The following is an 18571-nucleotide window of genomic DNA, read 5'->3' as shown; positions in this document are numbered from 1 at the left end:
GCACACTGCTGTCACACTGCCGCTTCTCAGCTGGAGAAATAGGATTAGTGGCCTGAGAGGGAAGAGCGTAAACTGATTAGGCAAGTAGGCGTCCTGGGCCAAATGAGCAGGGAAAAGAAAGAGGCCAGCATTCTGTGGCTAAGTGTCCTGCAGAGTAAGAAGCCTGGACTTTAGATTACAATTAACACGAGAAGCTCTAATCCTCTATCTTCAAAACAGACCCCAGGTGACACAGGTCAGACTCTGGTTGGCTCCAAACACAGTTTTACCTTACAAGATTTTCAGAATAGTCACCATGCATCTATTCCATTTTTTCTTTTTCTTTTATTCAACAGTACTTATTAAGCAACTACCATCTTGGGCTTTGGACTCAGAGCATGCACGCAGGAAACAGAGATCGTGTAACTTATCGTTCTGCCTGTTAAGAACCTGAGAGGACAATACTGAGTCTCTCAGACTTGGATTCGGATGTGCTGGGTTGGAAGTTACCTTACAGGTGACTGTGGACCCTTTCATTCTGCAAAAGGCCCCTGGAGTCCAGAGGTGTATATTAAGTAATACGATATGAAAGAGGCCACGATCATGTCTGCCATGCCAGCCACGAGCTCCGTCTGCACAACAACTTCTAAAGAAATTTGCCCCAAATAGAAATTTTCAAGATTGACCAACATCGAGCTTGATGGTGATACCGACAAAGAAGGAGCCAGCCTGTGCTGGACCTTCTAACTCAGGACAGCGACAGGCCCCGTCTCATGGACAGAACAGCTCCCGGCAATTGTGCAGCAAAGGCCTGAAGTGAGAGCCCAGCATTTGTTTTGAGATTCTGGAAACAGTCAACCAGGGTCACAGAATCCCAGAGCCACAGGAACCTGACACCGCTTTAATTCCTTCATTTCCAAATATTTTCCACAATGTTTCTACTGGGGAATTCCTCAGTGCTTTCATAATAGAAGTCAGAGGGAAAACAAACTCCCTTTCTGACTCAAATGACCCGATTCTGTCTGTCATGAAAGAAAGGGACGCCGGTCATAACATTCAGCAGACAGCCCGGAGAGGTGGCTACCGAGAGCAATTATAAAAATTAAAATAGAGATTAGGGTCAGAGTGAGTCATCAAAAACAGTTAAGCTTCAGCAAAACGTGAAGATCTGCGTGTGCTACCCTTAATGGAGAGGATTTCAAATGGCAGATCCAGGACACGACCCTTTCACCAGGGACTTGATCAGTTTAATGCAGTCACAGGCACCCACCTGTTAAACAGGCCTCTGGAGGGCACAGCATGAAATTGAAACTATCCTTGGTACAACTGGGTAAAGCCAGTCAGCAACCAGCAACAATTTGACAGACTTTAACCTGGCATTAAGACCAGATTACCAAAGGGGCCTATCAAAGAAATATTTTTGAAATACGAGGCTGGAAAAAACTATGCCCTCTGGGAGAAGAGCATCCCTCATACCTCATCCCTCCACCACCCGCCTCCTCCCCAAACTCCCGCAAACTCAAAAACACCCCAAGCCCCAGATGTTCTTTCTGCTCCTGACACTCCTTTCCTGTCCTTTGCTCTAGAGCTGTCCACGGACGCTCCACGACTTGGACCAAATTACAGTTTCAGGAGCCTGTGACAGAGACCGTCTGGGCTGTCTGCACGACCCACGCCCTTGCTCCAGGAAATCCCATCTCGCACTCAAGGATGGCCCTCCAGGCCCAGGAGAACATGAGGAGCCCCCGCCCCGACACACAGAGGGAGAGGAGAGCGAGGGGGGTGCAGAGCTGAGGCGGGGCCAGCCCCGGGGGCTCTGAGCTATGCAGCCTCGCCTCCAGACTGTCCTAGGATCCAAAGGCAGCTCCCAGACCCTGGGGACTCAGGACAGCCCCCAAGCTGTTGGTTCCCAGACTCCATCCCTGTGTGTATATGCACAGTCCACCATGATGACTTCAACTGATTTGAGGAGGCATTTGCTTTTTGTAACTAATATGACAGTCATATGCTTAATCATTTAAAAGCCAGCATCTGATGATTTATAACCCCAGGAGAAGAGCTGAGGAGACTTTTCAGCAACGTGTACTACAATATATTCGTTTCCAGTTTCAAAACAATTTTGTAGTTCCCCAAAGCCCTTTCTGGGAGAAGGCGATGGCACCCCACTCCAGTACTCTTGCCTGTAAAATCCCATGGATGGAGGAGCCTGGTAGGCTGCAGTCCATGGGGTCGCTAGGAGTCGGACACGACTGAGCGACTTCACTTTCACGCATTGGAGAGGGAAATGGCAACCCACTCCAGTGTTCCTGCCTGGAGAATCCCAGGGACGGGGGAGCCTGGTGGGCTGCCATCTATGGGGTCGCACAGAGTTGGGCACGACTGAAGCAACTTAGCAGCAGCAACAAAGCCCTTTCTAAAACGTGGTCCCATGCACAGGAGGAAACTTAGATTAGTACTGAGTCAGTGTCCAGGCCCTAAGTGATGACCTGTTAAAAACTAGAAGCTCTCACACACACATACGGAATCCAGGAAAATGGGGCTGATGAACCTACTTTCAGAGCAGGAACAGAGACGCAGACGCAGAGAAGAGCTGGGTGGACGAAGTGGGGAGAGGACAGCGCGGGCGCCGTGAGAGAGTGGTGCTGGCGCGCACACACCACCGCGTGTAAAACGGAGCTGGGGGGCAGCTGCTGCACGACACAGGGGGCTGAGCTCGGTGCTCTGTGACGACCGAGGGGGTGGGATGGTGTGGGAGGTGCTGAGGAGGTTCCAGGAGAAGGGCAGATGGGTACACCTGTGATGGATTCATGCTGATATATGGCAGAAACCAACACACCACTGTAAAGCAATTAAAACTAAAAAAAAAAAAAACTAAACTAAAAACCTTGAGTGAATGGCTATCCTTTCAAATCTTCAAGTTCAGGAAGAGTCTCAGGGGCTTGAAGCATACAGCACAGCATACAGCACAGGTCGGATATGGCTGGGAGAAAGCTCATCCTGGCTCGGGCAGGAGTCTGGCACCACCCGGCCGCACGCCCGGCACAGGGTGATGAGCCGCCCACCCCACAGACGATGGGCGCCTGGTCCCGCCAAGTCCTGGGCTCCATGCACGCGCCAGGGGCACAGGGGCCATCAGTGCAGACACCTCCCACTGGGCTCCTGCCATCAAGCATTCACACTTTAGTAAGAGAGAATGCTACCACAACTCCAGGGGGCTGCAGTATACGCTGACGCAGGAGGAGCAGGGGGGTCTCCCAAAGGACTGCAGAGGACGAGCTGTCAGCTCCACAGGCTGGGGAGGAGGGCCCAGGACACAGAACCTTGGTGCTCACCAACCGCAGGGACCCCAGCCCCCAGGACACAGAACCTTGGTGCTCACCAACCGCAGGGACCCCAGCCCCCAGGACACAGAACCTTGGTGCTCACCAACCGCAGGGACCCCAGCCCCCAGGACACAGATACTTGGTGCTCACCAACCGCAGGGACCCCAGCCCCTAGGACACAGATACTTGGTGCTCACCAACCGCAGGGACCCCAGCTCCTAGGACACAGATACTTGGTGCTCAAAAACGTAGGGACCTCTGGCCCCAACACAGCTGCTCGGCCTCCCGAAGCGGGAAAGCAGTTCTAACCACCATCACCACAGTTCATTTTTCCATCACCACGGTTCATTTTATTTATTTCAGGAAGAAGGGGGAGAAACCGTCTCCCCTGTAACCACCCTCCTTGGTCTCTTAAGGTCCACTGACACCCACCTGAGAAGGAGCCCCGCTGCCGGTCAAAGTGCCGGGGCCAGACCACCCAGGGCACACCAGCCTCCCCTGAGCCCACCCCAGGACCAGACACGGTGCCCCCTGGGCGTGCACGTGGCCCCAGGACCACCTCAGCAGGGAACCGCCGGTTCCTGAGCAGAGAGGAGGCCCTAGCGGGGCTGTAAGCGGAATCCTAGCCCCCGGGGCGCGCCCGGGCTCCAGTTACAGATCGGCTCCACCACCGGGGGCTGCTCCGCCCCTCCCGGCCCGGCCCCGGGGGTACTTTTTCTGTAACCTCTGTAACCCAAGAGACCGACGGGGCCACGTGACGGGAGAAGAGTGGCCTAAAAACCCCACGTCTCCAGTTCCAGCGGCCGCGGCTCACCTTTCCCGTTTCACACACGGGAGACATTAACCACGGCCCTAAAAATAAGGGCTGCAGGCGGCCAGAGGGACACCCAACACCAATCAGAGCCGTCGGCGAGGAGGGCTCGGAGGGCTTCGGGAGCGGGGCCAGGCGCGGAGAGTGCGCCCAGGGCCAGCTCACCGTCAGCAGCCGGCGGGACGTGCGGGAGCACAGGCGCTGGCGGGCAGGGGGCCCGGAAACGCTCCCCGCGGCCGCGCAGACGCTGCACCGCTTAGCTGCGAGCAGAGGCTGGCTCCTCCCCCGCCAGCAGGCCAGAAAGGCCAGCAGGGCAGGAGAGGGGCTGAGGGCGTGCAGCCGGAACCCCAGCCCCGCTCACCACGCGGGCTCCGGCCCTCCTGGCGCAGAGCTCCCACCACCCAGGGAGAGCAGCAGAGACCCAGCGCCCCGAGCGTGATAACTCGCTGCCTTTTCAAAGTATACGACTGACGCGATAGATAAAGCAGGTAACTGATGAGGACCTGGCGCAGCACAGGGACGCCACGCAGGGCTCTGTGGTGACCTGCGTGGGAAGGAAATCCCAAAGGGGGGGTGTGTGCACACAGAGCGGATTCCTATAGTCAAGGCTGAGGCCTTCCCAACGGTCAGGGACAGTTATGAGAGCGGAACGGTAAGGACGGCAGAGCAACGAAGACTCGATGCCTGCAAACTGCGGTGCTGGAGAAGGGTCCTGAGAGTCCCTGGGACTGCAAGGAGATCAACCCTGGATATTCACTGGAAGGACTGATGCTGAAGTCCCAGTATTTTGGTCACCTGATGAGAACAGCTGACTCTATAAAAGACCCCGATGCTGGGAAAGACTGAGGGCAGGAGGGGAAGGGGGCGACAGGATGGTTGGATGGCACCACTGACTCGATGGACATGAACCTGGCGGCAAACTCTGGGAAATGGTGAAGGACAGGGAGGCCTGGCATACTGCAGTCCATGGGGTCACAGAAAGTCAAATACGACTGGGTGACTAAACAACAATAGATAACTGTGCTGTACAGCAGAAATTAACACCACTGAAGACTCCTGAGAGTCCCTTGGACTGCAAGGAGATCCAACCAGTCCATTCTAGAGGAGATCAGTCCTGGGTGTTCATTGGAAGGACTGATGCTGAAGCTGAAACTCCAGTACTTTGGCCACCTCATGCGACGAGTTGACTCACTGGAAAAGAGTCTGATGCTGGGAGGGATTGGGGGCGGGAGGAGAAGGGGGCGACAGAGGATGAGATGGCTGGATGGCATCACCGACTCGATGGACATGAGTTTGAGTGAACTCTGGGAGTCGGTGATGGACAGGGAGGCCTGGCGTGCTGTGATTCATGGGGTCGCAAAGAGGCAGACACGACTGAGCGACTGAACTGAACTGAACTGAAAGCAAGTATACTCCAATAAAAATGTAAAAATAAAGGACGTGGGAGAAAAACTATCAGCAAACTTTAAATGGGAGGCAGCACTAAACACCTGCTGCACACACACTGCCACAGGTGTCTTCACAGTTGATTAGGTGAGCACCCACGAGGGGCTCAAGGGGCTCTGGAGCCGCACACAGGAGGAGGGGCTGTTCGCTGGCAGATGCTCCTGAGAGGCAGCCTTACCTCGTCACGCTTTTTCAGGGTCTGGTGCACTGTGAACACTTCCGAAGAAAAATTACTGACACCCTCAATAACAATGTTACATTCCAAAGACAAAGGCTTTATGAAAATCCCCAAGGCAGCCCCAGATACACCCTCAGCTAAATGCCACCTTAGAAGTTTGCACAAAGTGTCTATTTTGGAGACCTGTAATTTTTAACTGTGTCGTTGTGCTTGTCAGCTAAGCCGCTGACTAAAGGGAGATCCACCTTACAATCTGGATCCCCACACGTGGGTGATTCACTCGTGGGATTATCCCACTGTCAGGTTGCCCAGCCCTCTGCCATCGGACCTGCCCCAGTGAGCTGTCAGCCGTCTGCTGCTACAGGCCAGGGATGCAGATCGCCGTTAAGACTCCAGAAGCAGAACGGTGGTGATGTTCTGGGCCTGCGTGTATTTCTAAGGGAAACAGGAAGCCTCAGTGGTGGATGTCCTAGACCACTGCTACAGTGTCTATGACCTGGGGATTTTACCTTGGCTTCTCCAAACCTTTAAAGTGTGGCCCACTGACCTCCAAGGATCCATGTGAACAAAACTTTTCCTGATGATAGTAAAGTCATATTTTCCTCCTTCCCTGTGTCGACATCAGCCCTGATGGTGAAAAAGCATTTGTGGTAACAAGACAGCCGGTGCCTTAGCAGGAATCACCAGGCGGAAGGCAAGACGCTCATCCCGCCACCAGCTCCCAGGTCTTTTCTACACCATGGACGTAGCCCGCCAGGCTCCTCTGTCCATGGGATTCTCCAGGCAAGCGTACTGGAGCAGGTTGCCATTTCCTTCTCCAGGGGATCCTCCCGACCCAGGGACCAAACTCGCGTCTCCTGCGCTGGCAGGCAGATTTTGTACCCTCTGAGCCACCAGGGAAGCTGAGCCTCTGTAAAGCCAGCTCCATATTTAAGAGAGCCTTGACGATGCATCCGAAGCCCACATTCACATTCTGCTTCATTAAAGCGCTTTGGCTGCTCTCCACGGGTGACGGTTGTCACCTTCCACTCTTTCTATGCAGTGCTGTTCTTACTTGAAAGAGCTACCAAACTATGGGTATTCAGACTTGGAGATCTGGCAGACATTTTCATGAAAGTGAAGTGAGCTGTCACTTCGTGGAAAATAACTGACAGTGTTTATCGCCAGTGATAAAAGTCAAGCTTTCAAGTGAAAAATAGAATTTTCGAAGACTTCCATCTGCCACGAGCTTGACAGCTTCCTAAGACCTAAAAGGTTTTTGATGAGATGGACAGTGGTATTAACTGTAATTTTTTGATGTTTTATAATGATGTGTCAACACTTAAAAGACCCACAGGACTAAATGAAGTTAGTATTTGCCAAACGAAAGAAGACCACAAGCAATAGAAGAACTGCTCAACACCTGAGACCACGGACACAGATCCAGCTCCACAGTCTATGCTGCACGCCGCCTAAGAGATTCACTGCCTACTGTCAACGAAGAATACCTCCGATCACTTGAGAAGGTGGATTCTCCCCCTTTTTACTACTATGTTGTATGCTCAACATAGACTTCAAAGGCATCAACAGGCTGAAAGCAAAAGGAGCTGAGAGTCCAAGCATGTTTCATTAACCAGATGTTAAATTTCTAATATGTAACACTCCCATTTTGTTTTGAAAAATATACTTCTTTATCATAAAATTATGTAACTCATGTTCACATGTGAAGGGTTTATCATTGCTATTTTCTTATCAATTAAAAAGCTTCCCATTTTTAATCTGTATGTAATAAGGTGAATATTGGTAGATAAAATCCAGATAAACAAAAGCCCCTTGGAATTTCCAGTAATTTAGTGTAAAGGAGTCCCGAGACCTAGGAGTTTAAGAACTATGGTCATGGTACAATTTATATTGAATTCAAAATGTCAGCTCTTATTTAACATTTCCAAATAAAAATGGGTTTCTGGTATCATAAGACATAACATGATCTTGAAAGCTTGACTTTTCAACACAGACTCTGCTCTTCTCTCAGGGTCTGTCCCTTCGGACTGAAACGAATCCTGCGACTTGTCGTTAGGTGACTACTCACAATGCAGTGATCAAGTCCCTTCTAGATGACACTAGAAATCCAGCTTACACTCAATGGCATTCACCCGCCGGCCTCCCTGAACATTCATTCAATAAAATTAACCATCGGTTTGATGCCAAGCCCCATCCCTGGCCCTCTCAACACCACAACACTGATGTACTTAACTGCATTTTAGGAGGGCTATGAATTCTTTTCAAACAATTGACTTTTGTTCATTTCCCATTTTTTTTTTTGAGTTGAGATATTTCATCCTACATCTGAAGACTACTGTTACATTCATTTTTCTGTCTATAATTTCATGATGAAAATAAAATTTCATAAGAGGAGGAGATGCACTGACTGTGGAGGGATCCTGGTTCGCTCAGACCCCTCTGACACTGCGTCCTCTTTCTGGTGCTGAAGGAGCAGTCCCTGACCAGGGGCATCCGGAAGGGGACCGGGAGACCCCAATCTGCGCTGAGGGAGGCAGAGGCACCCCTATGGCAGAGGATCCGAGGCCGCGTGGGTCTCCTCGTAAAGCTGATCAGGCAAGTGATAGTACATAAACAAACGCTACTCCCAGAGTCATTAAAGCAAGAGTCCAGAGGAAGCTGAAAGATAACTGTCCATTAGTCACACCGGCTGGACATAAGTGACCACTTCAAAAAGTCAACATGCTAACAAGGTTTAATTCAATCACAACCTAAAAACAAAACAAAACAAAAACCAACAACGCCACCACAGACTAAGAGCTGGCCAGAAAAGCTGGTGTGGGAGGCCAGGACGGTCACACAGAGCAAGTCTGACTTGGGAATGATGCTCTGCGAATCTGAGTATTCCACCGTCTCCAAAACAAGATGAGGTATGAGCTTTCCTGATGAAGTTCTGCTGCGGAGGATAAAAGGCGTCTTGTCTACAGAGAAGACAGGACACAAGTCGGAAGAATAAGGGGGGAGCCTCCCGCTGAGCCTGTGCAGGGGCATCCACAGAAGGGGTCAGCTCAGCCTGCAGACACTCCCTGACGCTCCTTCTCCACCCACCACTAACCTGCCGTTTCTAAGCCCCAGCTCCCCACCTGTAAAATGGGAAAGCGAATTCCAATCTCACAAGCATGGCTACCTAAGTTACTAGCACAGGGACATGCTAGTGATTACAGGCGCGCCCACTGAAAAGGCAAAGCAGTGTTCAGACACAAGTCAGTGAAGACATCCTGAGAAAGCGGCTTTCAGGAGAAGTTTAAACTCTCTACTATAAAGCTGAGCAGGAAATTTCCACTCCCTCATATTCCTGTGCTTCATAAGACTGCAACAAGCAACTACAGAGTGGCCTCAGTGATGAGACACACTTAGTGGTCCCTGACCCGTGTGAGCCATGGCCTCCCCTGAGTCTGAGTTACAGAGGGAGCCTCTTCTCAGATGAAACACACTTAGTGGTCCCTAACTTGTGTGAGTCACGGCCTCCCCTGAGTCTAAGTTACAGAGGGAGCCTCTTCTCAGAAGACGCTGACAATTTTTAACTTAGGGAGGGACAGGCCTCCCAGGACGTATTCACAGGCCAAGCTGAAGACAATGCCTCAGACATTCTGAGCTTATTGATCTGAACTGAAGGCCAAGGCCACCTGGTCCAGTGTCAGGAACCAGACGTGAGCCCGGCTTGTTTCCCACCATGCCTTGTCTCCAGGAAGGGCAAGCCAGAATCCTGCGAACCAGCTCGGCGCCCAACCATGGACACTCCCTCCCCCACTCCAGCCCCGTCTAACCCTCACTGAGTCCCAACCCGTCTAAGCCTCACTGAGTCCCGTCCCGTCTAAGCCTCACTGAGTCCAGTCATCTCTGAAGCCTGGCTCTCACTCCTGCCCCTGCCGCCCCCTCCTCCATCCCGGCCACCACCCTTTGGCAGGACGGCCTCAGCAGCGTGGTGACCAGGCTCCCCAGAGTCTGACTCCACACTGCGGGCGAGTAAACTGAAAACACCCTTCACCCCATCGTCCCCATCCCCCCACACACCTTGTCAATAGCTTTCCATGAAAAAAAAAGGCAAACTTCTTCACTAAAATGAAGCTATGTCTCTCTGACTGAAAACAAAGAGTTGCATGGCCCCAGAATGGCTGTGAGAAAATCAAAGTCATGTGGAAAAAAACATAAATGACGGCAGGGAGACATGGATGAAGTCTCAACATCAACAGCCCCAAGTATACTTTCAGTACCTTGGGAAACTGAAGTCTGTGTGGATAACGTAACATACATCCGATGCACAGTATGGCAGACGGTACCGCTCTCCAGTCACCCCGATTTTAGAAATTAGAATTACATTTAAATTATTTAATTTAAAAGTATTTAATTTAGAAATTAAAATTACATTTAAACTATTTAAATTAAAAATATTTAATTTAGAAATTAAAATTTGAAAAAAATTCATATTAACATCTAATCCATCTACTTTTAAAATTTTGGCGTTAAAAAAGTATTTAAGAAGGTATGCAGTGCGGAGAAGGGCAGACACAAGATCACGCGTGTTGGTGCTTAAGTCGATCTGTCACTAACCGTAGGCAACACCCATTCTTGGTATCTCTGCACACGGATGGGTGGATGGAGACAGACAAACCCACAATTTTAGGAAAATGATACTCAGCTTGAGAATTCATGCTACAGTAAAACAGAAGCTGTGGCTGTGTGAGACGGTGCAGCCTGTTGAGACCGAGGTCCTCAAGGCGCCGCCTCAGCCTGGGGCAGCTCTGCGGGCCCCGCTGCGAACGGCACACTCGCTTTCCTCTGCGCCTCAGGCCTTCACCGACACTGCTGGCGCACACCCTGCCTGCACGCCCACCCGTGCCCGGCTCTCTGCGACCCTTTGGACTGTAGCCCGCCAGGCTCCTCTGTCCACGGGATTCTCTGGGCAAGAACACTGGAGCTCCCACTTCCTCCTCCAGGGCACCTTCCTGACCCAGGGGTCAAACCAGCATCTGGTCTCGTGCACTGCAGGCGGATTCTTCACCCACTGAGCCATCGGGAAGATAGCATCTTGGTTTACAACTTTACATCCCGTCCTGTTCTCATAATTCTCTTGGTTGCCTGTCACCAGTTCTGCCAACACAGAAATGGGTTCAGATGCTCACCCGCCTCCCCTAGTACCTCCAGCTCTGAATTTGTTTTTTTATTTGGTTTGATTCAGCTTTTAACTGGATGGATTTCAGAACGTCTTTACAACTTCTTTACATCTGATTTAGTCAGTGCTACACCCACAGACACCGCGTACAACAGGTGGCCCAGAAAATACCTGTCCGATGCTGAAACCTCTGACTGCAAAACCGTGACAACTGCTTACAGTCTATTAAGCCGCTTCCATTGTCTCTGTGGCCCACATAAGACAACCTGAAATCATGAATTCCTTGTTCAGGAATTGTAGTCATTCACTAGACTATCTGTCACAGGTTTACAAGCTGCCTTCCTGTCTGAGACACTTTCTTAATAAATCATAGTGACATGTAAGGTGGCTTTTTAAAGCTATATGAACGTTTAGGGCAACATGCAAAAGGACGTTATTTCACACAAATACTCAGAAGATAACCAGGTCAAGTTCAATTTCAAATTCCAAGCCGTTATCACGTTGTGCTAGGATCACATTGGCACAATCAAGCAACTGGTTAATTATTTGTGTTTGATTACCATTAACTCATCTCACCAGAACAGCTCCTTCCTGGTAAGTACTTTTCAAAAATCCAAAACTTTAACTCGTTTAAATTTATATCCTTCCACAAAACTTTCCAGGAGATTCAGAATTAAGCACTCATAATGTAAGACACGTCTCCCCACCACGTTGCAGGAACCACAAAGCACACATTTGAAAACATGCCTCACTTCTCTCTGCGCCTCTAGAAGGGCAATTCATACGAAACAGATGTCAAGTTCTTAGAAACGGACAACTACCACCAGAACCTGCACCTTTGACATTAAACGCAGGAAAAAATGTGACGGATCCGATGAACTGAAACTGAATCTGAAGAGCCCTCTTAATGTTTACTGTGTGCTGCCAGCAAGCCCAGTAGTGACACGAAGAAACCAGGAGGGCAGCCATAGCCCCAAACGTCTGCCTCCAGGAGCAGGGAGCTGGCAAGCCTCCTGAGGATCCGGGACCCCCAACAAACAGGACAGATGCAGTATGTGTTGTGAGGTTTGCAGGTTTTATCTTTCCAAAAAAAAAAAAAAAAGTCAAGCATTGCAGAGACCCATGCGAGGGCTTGTTCAAATCAAAAACCACTCACCCATCTTCTTGCAGGCGGATGCCCTGCCCTCCCGACACCCACAGAGCTGGCCATGGACCGCCGGCCTTGGGTACTGCCCTGTGCCAGAACTGTCACGCTCCCCCTGGGCCCCGGGACCATATCAGCTCCGGTACCTTAACTGCCAAGTAACTGGCGCTGAATTCTGGTCTCTGGCCTAACCACACACAGTGGCTTCCTCAGTGATGGAGACAAATGAGCCTTACATGAAGGGCTTCCGAGGGACCCAGGTTCAGACGGGCTCCGCCTGCTCCGAACAGACACAAGCACCCAACGGGGACGCTTTCTCTTCGCCCTCCACGGAGCGTTCTCAGCATCCTCCTGTTTATGTTCTAATTTGTCTCCCACCCTAAAGAAGCTAAGAAGCCGTGGTTGTGCTTAGTCCACATTCATCTTCTAGATAAGTGGCGTTTGTGTAGCAGACACAGCAAGTCTCTGCTGACCTGCCTGCCTCAAGAGCGTCTGGAACGTTCACAGCCTGACAACCTAAACCAAACAGGGGCCCCGTTCTGACGAGCTGTATCTGCCACTGCTGAGGCCAGGACTCCCCCGGCCCGAGTGCTGTGCTCAGTTGCTCAGTTGTGTCCGACTCTCCGCGGCCCTGTGGACTGTAGCCCGCCGGGCTCCTCTGTCCGTGGGACTCTCCGCGGCCCTGTGGACTGTAGCCCGCCGGGCTCCTCTGTCCGTGGGACTCTCCGCGGCCCTGTGGACTGTAGCCCGCCGGGCTCCTCTGTCCGTGGGACTCTCCGCGGCCCTGTGGACTGTAGCCCGCCGGGCTCCTCTGTCCGTGGGACTCTCCGCGGCCCTGTGGACTGTAGCCCGCCGGGCTCCTCTGTCCGTGGGACTCTCCGCGGCCCTGTGGACTGTAGCCCGCCGGGCTCCTCTGTCCGTGGGACTCTCCGCGGCCCTGTGGACTGTAGCCCGCCGGGCTCCTCTGTCCGTGGGATTCTCCAGGTAGGAATACTGGAGTGGACTGCCATCCCCCCCACCCCAGGGGATCTTCCCAACCCAGGGATCAAACCCAAGTCTCTTACATCTCCCGCACTAGCGGGTGAGTTTCTTTACCACTAAAGCCAAACTCCTGCTGAAGGCCAAACCACCCACCCGAAGCCACTCCCCCGAGGCCCTGGTCATTATTTTCCATCACTGAGATTATGTTAAGCTAAAGTCCACAGCTTTTCATCTGATACAAACATATTATGGTGCACGGCTTGTTTGTAAGGCTTAATTTTCCTTTTTCCGTTCCTCCTGAAGAGTTTAATGCAATTCACAAAAAGAGGAAAGTATGCATGCTTGGCACAGAACTAATCCACATCACTTTTACCCCAAAACAGTCCTTCCTGTTAAAGCCTAGAATTAAAATGACATCAAATGTTAAGGCTTACACGCGTAGCTCATGCAATGAAGTTATAATTCAGGTCTCTCACTGTCACCTCTGTTATATAATTTCACCTCTTTATATAATTATAAAGGCATTTGAAAATCTGACTAAGCTCGCATTCATAGAGTTATGGGCAGATTTCAAGATGGAGTCTTAATTTTGGGGGGGGGGTTTGTTGCTTTGGGGAGACTTTCCGAGTTTGAGGACCTATATTAACACTAGAATACTCCCTCCCATAAAGCGTTTTTGTCCTTTTTGCTGGCCTTCAGAGACAAGCTACCACCCTTTACTCAACAACCAGAAGAAATCGAAGAGAGTTTAGGGTTTTAAATGCAGCAAAAGGAAACAGTCTCTATTTAAAGGTTTTCAGGGGAAAGAGGAAGGTGTCAAGGAAAAAAAGATTCTGGAGTTGACAGTTCTTTAAATGGATTCCAAGCAGCTGTTACATCTCTTTCTAAGCTCCCCTTAAGTAGTAATGACTAAACAATATTGGGTTCTGAACCAAAAGAATAGAAACCAAAGTTCCTTTACAGAAATAGTTTTCTAATAACTCTAGTAAAACACATAAGAAAATGTTTTTAGCACAACCTAAAGTTAAATTTAAGTTAGCTTCAACTTGGTTTGCAAAGAGAAAAAAAAAATCTTTGAGTTAATGAAAGGGATTTTAGTCCAAGTGGAAGCTTAAGAAACTTGGGTTTTACAGAAGAATCCATTTTCCTTTTCAGCCACTCTGTCTTCAGAAGGCCCAATTTTAAAAGATGAATTAAATACTAGGGTAATGGCTCAGTGGTAATGAATCTGCCTGTCAAACAGGAGACACCAGAGACATGGGTTTGATTCCTGGGTTGGGAAGATCCTCTGGAAAAGGAAATGGCAACCCACTGCAGTAGTGTTGCCTGGGAAGTTCCATGGACAGAAGAGCCTGGTGGGCTACAGTCCATGGGGTCAAAAAGAGTCGGACACGACTGAGCGACTAAAGAACAATAAAGGCAAATAGACAGCAGGGCCCCCAGAGCAGGCTCGCTGAGGCAGACGTGTGGGAAAGTCTGCCAGGAGACGCTAACTCTCTGGAAGGTTAGGACTCCAGAAGCAAGTGTCGCAAAGTCAGCTTCAAAAACTCCAGCCAGAACTGGCCATTCCCTCTCTCAGCTGATACTGTAACAGTAACCGTTTGAAGTTCTGTATCGATTCCATCCCTTTTAGCACAGGAATTATCAGAATCAAAATGACCATCTACCCCCGATCTGTCTACTTTCTTTCCAACACACGGGCACACACTCTTCAGTACATGTCTAAGGCAGGCCAGTGAGATAGAGGCGAGCCTGACCCAGCACTGCAGTAGTTAACGTGTCAGAAAGCTGAGCCTGAAGCCCGGCTGGACCAGAGGTCTAGGATGGTGGCTGCAAGTACATCCTCCTCATTTCCTTCTGTTACCTTGTGAAGAACTGATGCTTTCAAACTGTGGTGCTGGAGAAGACTCTTGAGAGTCCCTTGGACTGCAAGGAGATCCAACCAGTCCATCCTAAAGGAGATCAGTCCTGGGTGTTCATTGGAAGGACTGATGCTGAAACTTAAACTCCAATACTTTGGCCACCTGATGAGAAGAGCTGACTCATTGGAAAAGACCCTGATGCTGGGAGAGATTGAAGGCAGGAAGAGAAGGGGGCAACAGAAGATGAGATGGTTGGATGGCCTCAGCGACTCGATGGACATGAGTTTGAGCAAACTCCTGGAGACAGTGGAGGACAGAGGAGCCTGGCGTGCTGCAGTCCATGGGGTCACAAAGGGTCAGACAGGTCTGAGTGACCGAACAAACCACCTTGTGATCAGGAAGCACGTTTCCAAATGCAGCAGTACAATGGCCTGGTGAATTCTGTCTACAACTACTCCCCATAAATAGCTGGATCTGAGAAACAGCTGTATGAAACCTCTGCCAGGAAGAGCTGATTAAAATGACAAAAACATCTTCCTTGTTGGTTATGGTCCCAAAATGTTTTTCCCTTCTTCCCACTATAACCTCCTCAGAAGGCTGTCCAAGTCTAGATGCAACTATAGAATCTTGGTTCATGTCTATTTTAAAAATCTAGAGGACAGCTCTGCACAACTCCGCACCCATCAGTTTAAGATGAGTGGGGCTGGTATGTCCTCAGCAAACTGAGTTTACTTACTGAGCAGATGCGTCACCAGACTGGGCTTCCCTGGGGGCTCAGCTGGTACAGAATCTGCCGGTAATGCAGGAGACCTGGGTTCAATCTCTGCATTGGGGAAGATCCCTTGGGAAAGGAAATGGCAACCCACTCCAGTATTCCGGCCTGGAAAATCCCATGGACAGAGGAGCTTGGCCAGCTACAGTCCGTGGGGTCAGAAGAGCCAGACATGACTTCGTGACTAAACTACCACATCACGAGACTAATCCTAGAAGTGAGGAAACCGATACAAGGAAGCGCACAGCCTGGCTGGCACTCCCGGGCCAGCCTCTGCCCGTCCTCTGGAGGAAAGAAATTCAGTGAAGCAATGTCAGGTGCTTACGCCAAAGTGCAGACCGTGGTTTGCAGCCAGAGTGGCGTTTGCTGCCAAAGTGGGTTTTTGCACAGTAAGTCAAAACAGCCAGTTCTGAAAACTGGACCGAAGTCTTCAGTCTGGAGCCAGGCAGAAATGAAGAGTGACAAGTTTGGTCAGTGACCAAGGAAAACCAGCGTTTTCTGGTGACAGCAACTGAGACCTGGCAGCCCGGGGGGTGACATGTCCAGAACGTGCCCTGAGCAGGAGACACAGCCCGCGGCCAGGTAAACACGGTACCCAGAGCATCGTACAAGTGCCTTGGGGACTCACTCAAGAAGAACCAGCCTGCCAGAGGGATTCACACGGTCAGAACTGCCTCTCCAGGAACATACCACCTGTCACAATGGGGACTAAGGAAAAAGACTTTGAGGTGAAAAAAATTATAACAACAGCAGGTATCTATGGAATTGGCACGGTGTCGCAACAGAAGTTAAAAATTCGGCTTTTGGGTTCAAGTAAGAGCAAAAGACTCATTAATCATGGGCTAAAGCTTCACATTCAGGATTCCATCCAGAATTCCACTGAATCAAGCTCCTAACACTCCAAGTCAAAAGGCCAATGCCAACTTTTCTGGTACTTCCCCTTAACAAAGAGCATCACGGCATCTAAGGAAGAGATTGGGCGTCACCACCTGTTCACTCAGGTGTAAACCTCCGGTTCACACGGCTGTGCTTTGAGTTTGGACAAGCTGCTTAGCCACTTACAGCGGTGGTTTCCCAGTTTGTAAAGTGCTCAAAAATCAAGACTGAGGCTTGACGTTAGGTGAGAGGGCACGTGGTCTCTGGGGACGCTGATGGCTTGTACTCCTTCCCCTCATCTGGCGTCCTTTCCGAGCCCTCAAACATCTTGTCACCACCCCCCTTCTAGCCCCCTGCCCCCAAGTCTGTTTCCGTCCCTCCCAGGATGCCTGAGTTTGACTCTGGAGGGGAAGTGAAAATGAAGATCTAGTTAGATTCTTACAAACAAAAAGGAGACCTACCCGGAGTCAAACTTAGAAAGAAGGACACTGAACACAAACGCCCAGACCTCTGGTTCCACACAGGCTCCAGCTGGGGCCCAAGGGGCCTCGCGCTTCCCCACGACACAGACACACTCAGAGCAGAGCAGACTGGGGGGGCGGGAAGCAGGAGCACAGGGCGATGCCAGGCGGCCAGGCACAGCACAGGCTGGGCCGTGGCCCACCCTCACACTGGCTCCATCCCACACTGCGGGCAAAGCAGGCACCAGGGTTGCTGAAAACCTGCACCCAGCCACCAAGTCGAGGTTTTAATTAAGAGCATCATCCTCAGAGTTTTTGGAGTTGGCCTCCAGGGGGAGGAAAGACCACCTGCTTCTACCTGCCCTGTGGGGGCCCGGAGGGGACGCCCACTGTGGGCCACACAGCCTCTGGGCAATGCTGACCCCAGAGACCCCTGCACTGGCCGGACCGCGATCCCCGTCACTCCCTGCGCTTCCAGAGTCCAGGCTCCTTCCTGTCCGCCCACAAGCTCCCACAGGGTGCTAGGTACAGGGACAAGTGCCACCGCTCCTCAACACCTCAGAAAGGCGCCCGAACGGCTGAGAACATCATCCCATGAAAGAAAGAAACTCGCTCAGACGGGTGGAGCCCACACGACAGAGACGGTCACCACAAGGAGACAGCCAGGCCACGTCACGCTGCGCGCCCTGCCCAGTGCCACCAGCCAGCCTGCAGCGTCGCGTCCCTGGCGCCCCCCAGAAAACAGGCTGGCCGTCCACCTGGAGGACAGCTGCGGCTCCTGGGAGTACAGGCCGCCCAGCGCTGAGGGGAGTCCACCCGCCTAACACCCCGCGTTTGTCAGTCTGTGAGATCCTCCATCAGGCCTTAGTTATTTGTGACGCATACCTAGCTCCTCCATGCCAGCTTCTCCGGCAGAGCTAACTCCACGCAGGGGACAGAGGTGCCGGTAAGAAGGTTTGGAGGAGGGAAAGGGCAAGTTTTTATTTTACCTAAACTAAGATGAGTCTCCTTAAAAGGACCAGACTCCCAAATCAGAAAGATCTTTTTTAAAATGCCAGAGTTAAAAAAAAAAAAGTTTCTAAATTTAAAAAATTGAAAATTTTAAATAAAAAGGTAAAAATTTAAAAATAAAAAGTTTTAAAGTAAAAAAAAATAAAAATTTAAAATAATAATAAAAAAAGAAATTTTAAAAAGGGACCCATTTCAGACCTCACAGAAACTGGAAGAGTTCCAGCCCGGATGACTGTTGGATGCTAACATTGTCCGTCCCCCAGATCCCCCCACCTCAACCTCACAGCAAAGGTTCTAAAACCACCAACACTTGGACTAACTTGCCCTGGGAGTCACCAGAATCCCAATGATCTACTGCAAGATGTGTTGCATGCAATCATCCTCTCGTAAATGGAGCCAGAGTCATCTTGTTCTAGTATGTTCTGAATAAAATCTAACTGGTTTGCTACATTGGATTCAAAAGGAAAGTACTGATCAAATAAAAGAAAAAAAAACTCTAAAACCAAGCTGCTTAACAAGACAGAGTGTGTGGCCTTCACATTGTCTTTAAGACAGGCTCCGTTAAGGAGAGGCTG

General features: G+C 50.5%; 1 protein-coding gene across 2 annotated transcripts in view; it reads right to left on the bottom strand.

Moving 5' to 3' along the window:
• PRKCA (protein kinase C alpha) overlaps nt 1-18571 on the bottom strand; it is a 316402-nt gene that overhangs the window by 272315 nt on the left and 25516 nt on the right. The gene's annotated exons all lie outside the window — the stretch shown is intronic.

This window comes from Moschus berezovskii, chromosome 20, assembly GCF_049115385.1.
Source record: "Moschus berezovskii isolate FMDL1 chromosome 20, NW_MosBer_1.0, whole genome shotgun sequence".
NCBI classification, from domain to species: Eukaryota; Metazoa; Chordata; class Mammalia; order Artiodactyla; family Moschidae; genus Moschus; species Moschus berezovskii.
Note: the sequence above shows the minus strand (reverse complement) of the source record. Positions and strands in the feature narration are given on the sequence as shown.